Source organism: Camelina sativa, chromosome 4 (genome assembly GCF_000633955.1).
Source record: "Camelina sativa cultivar DH55 chromosome 4, Cs, whole genome shotgun sequence".
Lineage (NCBI taxonomy): Eukaryota > Viridiplantae > Streptophyta > Magnoliopsida > Brassicales > Brassicaceae > Camelina > Camelina sativa.
In genome coordinates, this window is record NC_025688.1 from 17,336,002 (window position 1) to 17,342,094 (window position 6,093).

The 6,093-nt window shown below is 38.6% G+C and overlaps 1 pseudogene; it reads right to left on the reverse strand.

The window, feature by feature from the left end:
- On the reverse strand, positions 381-2,523 carry LOC104780888 (annotated as a pseudogene).

Here is a 6,093-nt window from a genome sequence, read left to right on the forward strand (position 1 = left end):
CAAAAAAAAAAAAAGAAATTAATATTTAACTAATGAAAAGTGGACAAGTGTAGAAATTCCCAGAGCAACGATTCTAGCCCAAGCACTTAAAGCATCAGTTCTCTCTATTTTTCTCTCTTTTTGAATTATTTTATTAATTTTTAATAAAAAATATTTGGGGAAGTAAGGCCCAGTGAAAATGACCTAAAGAGCATTTCAATTTCATTAGTGTCTTTTTATGGGACCATATGCAACAAGATAAAGATCATACTCTAATTTCAAAATCAAACTTTATCCCTACATTTCCCCAATTTCAGGGGGATAATTCCAGGTGTTTTTGTTAACAAAAATTGTTTTTATAAAACCATATTCTTAGAAACAAATAAAAATGTTTGTGAGACTTAACATATACATTTTTTTCTTTAGCTTCTTTCGTCTACTCCAAAGATATCTAGTCAAATGTTACATACTTATTACAAATGAACAAAAAAGGAAAAAGAACAAACCATAACTCCAACTCCAAGCACTAGTTAGAAAGACTAAACAAATAGCTTTAGAGACTAAATACAACCAAATCAAAAACCACTTTCAATAAACTTCACTACTTCAGAGAAAATCCCAAATATATATATTTCCCCAAATAATACAATTTTGAAAAACCAACTCAAAACACTAGATTAAACTTATCAACTATAGGAAGAAAGAAGAGTAACCGGCAGGTCGGTCCAGCTTGGATTAGATTGATTGAATCGGGTGGGTCAACGCCAAAAGGAGACGGTGAGGAGTTCCAAGCTAAGGAGATAAAACCTGGCTCCGATTCAACAAGTGAATATAAGGTGCTGTAATTGTAGTTCCATAATAGCAGTTTCGCTTGGCTAACCGCATAATTGCTCGGTTTAACCAGCTCAAAACCGGCTTTCTCCACCAACACTCTCCATTGTTTTTTCTCCTCCATTAGCTCAAACCGTGTTTCCGGTTTATTACTATTACTGGTTCGAACCAAATTCGATATCCTCCTACCGAACAACACTCTCTCAACCCTCAACCGTTCTTTGGGATCTCGCTCCAAATTTGGTTCAAGCGACTCGAAAACCGCGGAATAAAACCGGAGAGAGTTTTTAACCCGGTTAGAAAACTCAACCCGGTTGAAACTAACTTCGTATTCACCAAGCGTCACAATCCTCGGGTTTAACGATCCAGCTAACCGGAGAGCCGTACCAACACTCGTCGCCGTCTCATCAAGAAGCTTGTAAAGCTCAAGCATAAAATTCACAACCAAAACCTCATCCGGTTCAACCCGAAAACTCGATCCGGTTAATAACTGAATCGGAGTGAGAACCGGGTTAAACTCGAAGTTGAGATCCAAAATCGCCGCGAAATCACGGAGACGGTTCCCAGTAGCGATCAGAGACATCTCCGGTGAGTCTCCAAGAGACGGAGCGGGTATACCCGAAACCCGGATCCGGGTGGGTTTATCGGAAGCTCGGGTCGCTAAAGCTTGTAACATAGCAGACCATTGGATACCTTGAAAAATCTCGAAATCGACGATGTGAATGTTTTGGGATTGGTTCGTCGCTTCGAGGATTGCTTGGTTCGCTGTTAAATGAGCGAACTTTGAGTAAGGGCATGCATCGTTCAAGGTTTTGTATGAGAGTATGAAATCTTCTAGCGACAACAAGGACGGCGGTGACTCTGTTTCTTTATGAGACAGAGCTTCTAAGAAGTAAAACCCGACTCTCACTATCGGGTTACCCAACTCTGATACGGATTCTCGGATTTGGATTAATGTTTCCGGTTTAGTTTTTGGTTTACGTGCGTAGTCGTGGATAGCTTTTAAAATCGGTTGGTTTAGGTCAAAATCAGGCTGCGGCGGCGGAGGCGGAGGATGAGGAGGATGATGTTGTGGTGGTGACGGCGGAGATGGACTCTACATAGCTGGTGGCTGAGAGAGTTGTTGAGTCGCTGAGTCATCAACTTTGTTGACTCGGTTGAGTTGACTCGGGAATGTGACGAACGGATCGTGACCGTAGATTGGGAAGTCTGGGTTGGTCTGCAACGAATATCCACCGTTGATTAAACTCTCCATCCACTCGTCAGAGCCGAACTTTTCGTCGATGAACCTTAAGCCATCAGAAGCGAAGGCGTTTTGATGATGGTGCTCCAGGTGTGGGAAAGGGAAGACCGGGTCGGTTGTTACTTGGAATGGATCGGATAAATCAGAACTGGGAATAGTAAACCCAAAGGACTGAGTTTCTTGTTCATGTTGTTGTCTTTCTTGCTGCTCTTGTTCTTGTTCTTGCTTTTGTTTGATGAGTTGTTGAGCTATAGCCATTAAATTTCCACTGTCAGTGCGCATATACACCATTCTCCGGCTAGTTCTCTCTCACCGGCGATGCGCGACGAAAGGGTTTCTAGTGCGGTGGTGGTTTCTAATTGAGTAAGGCTCAGATCTTGAAAAAGAGAGAGAGATAGAGAGATTTGTACTTTGTAATAAGGTGGGAGAGAGAAAGGTCAGTCCTAGAAAATGGACAAATCTTTATATTTAAAATTTAATTATCACTTGAATGATTGAATCTCCACCTATTTAATTACAATATGTTAGTTATGAATAAATTGTTATTTAAGTATGTTTTTAGTAATAAAAGTCACAGTTCTTTGTTTATGGCAAAACATAAAGTTTGTCATTTTGAAATAATTTCTGCATGCCATGATTTTATTATCCTAATTTTTGTTCATTATTACTAATAAAGCTTTAATTAAATTTTAATATCCCTCAAATTATTGACTTAAAAACCATACATGATGATCTGGTGGAAACCGAGGTAGACAATAACGCCATCTATCAGCAGTGACGTATAGTCGGAGAGTGTGACATCATCTCTCCACCGTTTGATATCTTAGGTTCGTCGTATCAGATCGATGGCTTTTGCTGAATGGTGAACGTGACACGTCGACAACTGTCTTCTGCTACTTGTCACCTGCATGTCGACTGGCAACTTTTTTTTTTTGTTTTGTCTTTTTAATTTAAGTTAACAGTATTATAAAGGTAAATACTCTGACAAACAAAAAAAGAAGTCTTACACGTAAAAAAGATTGATGTAAGAAAAAGTGAAAAGAATAGTAGGTTAATTTTATATAAACTAGTTTTTGGCTTTCAAGCCGCAAAGGTGTAGATGTTAGTAATACAAAGCTGTTTCTTACTTTCTTATCATTATGCAACCAAGGAGTTAGTTTAACTGGACTTGGTTAACTAGCTATATTAACAAAATGACTTGGTTTAGTTGTTAGTAACTTTGGGATAACCGTTCGACAAGCTAAGCCTATAACATCTAGAAGACGACTTAAGGAAGCAAACATTAAACAATCAGAGTGATGAATGATGATAGACCTGTTTTATTTGTATACGCATGTATTTTATCTTAACGTCATTGTCTACAAAGGACGGCTTGTAGGTCCGAAAGTAGGCCCATATACAATGGAGCAAAAGCGATTTGTGGCGGGGGCCAGAAGTATTTGTTGGGCCGATCTTTGACGATGAAAATGCAGCAGCCGGAAAGCTAAAACTTACCCTAAATAAGCTCAACGCAATAAAGAAACAAGAAAAGAGTTCAGAGACGAGGATCATCATAGTTTTAAAGCCTTTCGATAGAAATAAGCAAAACCAAGGTGTAGCATTCATGAACGACTCGTACTCGTTTCGAAACATGAATGAATATATATTAGAGTTTAGACGAGAGGTTGCATATTTGAGGGTTGAGTCCGAAACCATCTAGTGTGAAAGTGAAAGCTCTTAGTGACTTTTGTAATTTAATAAAAAAACTATAATATACAAAAGAGCAACAGTGAACAAAAAGCACATGGGAACGACACTTGACTCTTTGAGACTTCCACTACTTGTTTTATAAGTTAAATAAAACTAAACTAAATTACTTAACATGGTATATAGTCTCTGGTCCAAATCTACTTTTTATTTTTTCACTTTTGACATTGTTACTACTAAGTGACATGGACTGTTCTAAATTCGTAATGATTTATGATTTCAAGAAATGACCACATTTGCATACATGGAAGGCGAATGAAGAAGATGATATTTTGAAAAGGACTTATCTTTGAAAATGGCAATGTCACTTTAGTGTTTAACCATCGCACCTATCTGCAAGTGGACTTGGAGTTGGAGAGAGAGAGAGAGAATGAGTGGTGTGTGAAAGGGACAGGAGTAAGAATGAAAGGGTTTGATTTGTCTTTTCTTCCTATCCAAGTCATTGGTGGGGTTTCGTATGTATGACCAAAGAGTGGCATTGAGTCATCCGCAGGAAAGTCTCTCTATATGGTTGCCCATTTTTGTCACATCCTTTGCTTTTGTTGAAACTAATTTTCATTTGGGTCTTACCAACTAAAAATTTACGGAACAAAACCCGAAAAATATGTCATTTAATTTTTTTTCTGACATTTAATTCCTCTAGTTATTAAATTTCTCAAAAATACATGGTTTAGTTTTCTGTTGTCTTTAAAAACCTTCATCTTATTAATATTGGTAGATCCATACGTAAAAACATAACGACTCTTAACTAAATATTAACCAGGATTAAAATTTAACCCCCACGTGTTTAATTAAAGAGCTCTAATGACATTGTTGCCCTTCTTTTTCTTCTCTTCCACAAATCGATTTCGAGTTTGAGAGAGATGGAACCCTAAAATTTCAAGAAATCAGATTTGGTTTGAGAGATGAGATATGTAAGAATCGACTGATTGTGTGGTGTGTTCGTTGCAAGAATCGACTGAGAGATGAGGTATGTAACCGTTGTTAATTTCAATTTTAATGATTAGGTTTCGGGAATTAGGGTTCGCAATTTCTGGGTCGCAATTTCTGGGTATTCAACTGGGTACCGATTTCTGGGTATTAACTAAGCGATCGTTCATTTCAATTGCTAGATTTATGGTTTGCGATTTATGGTTTGCGATTTAGGGTTCGCAATTTAGGGATGGCGATTTATCTGGGTTGGAGATATATTCATTTGGGTCCCGATTTTGTATTTTTTGTAGTTTAGATCAAGTTTTTTTGGTTGGGGATGGTATTTCGATGCCTAATCAGCAATTTTTTTTGTTTATTTTTCAGTGGTTTCGAGAAAATTAAACTCAATATTCACTTTAGAGGAGATGTCTCGTTGAAGGATGGATATTTCGTCTACATTGGAGGAGAAGAGGCTAAATATATGTTGATTGATCCTAACCTGATGACGTGGTCAATCTTCGACGAGTTCTGCGGAGACAATGAAGTATCGAGGGTAGTGGAACAAGTATGGTACAAGCTTCCACACGAGACCATGTCTTCTGCAAGAGTTATCTAGGAAGACAAAGATAGTGGGATTAGGAAGTTGTGTACTGAAGCTATGATCGGTGGCGAAGTCGACATCTTCCTTCAGCAAGTTGTGTCTCAACCTTCACCATTTCCTTTGTCTCAGCCTAGGATAGAGTGTGATGTTGAAGCTGATGTAGTGTGTGATGAAGACATTGAAGTAGATAAAGGTGATGATGTTCACGAGGCACAGGGAGATGATCCAGTTGAAGAAGTATTTAATTTAAGGGTGAGAATGATCCATTGTTTAGTGCTTTTTACGAAGAAATTAATAGAGAATCTGATGATGGGGGTCAGGGTCGTAACCAAGCTGATGCAGAAGCTGCTCGGTACCAAGATGAGGAAGAGGCTCGTCAAGAAGCAGAAGCCATGAGGCGTCAAGAGGAAGAGGATGAAGAATTTGAGAGGCAATGCATGGATGTTGAGCGTCCTGAGCCTGCTATGGACACCGACGAAGAATGGAATGCTTTTGACCGCGAAGAGAAAGAGATATCTAGAGCAAAGTACTCCAAGGATAAGCCACCTTACTTGTGGATAAAACAGATATTTCATAATGGAGAGGAGTTCAAGGATCAGCTCTTAAGCTATGTATTGAAGATGAATTACGATGTGAAGCTCTGTAAATGGGATAAGACGCAGTTGGCGGCTATATGCAGGCATGAGAATTGCAGCTGGAAGATTTATTGTTCTGTGGATAAGCGCATAGGGAAATGGTCAGTGAAAACCTATGTCGATAACCATAACCATTCTGTGAGTGG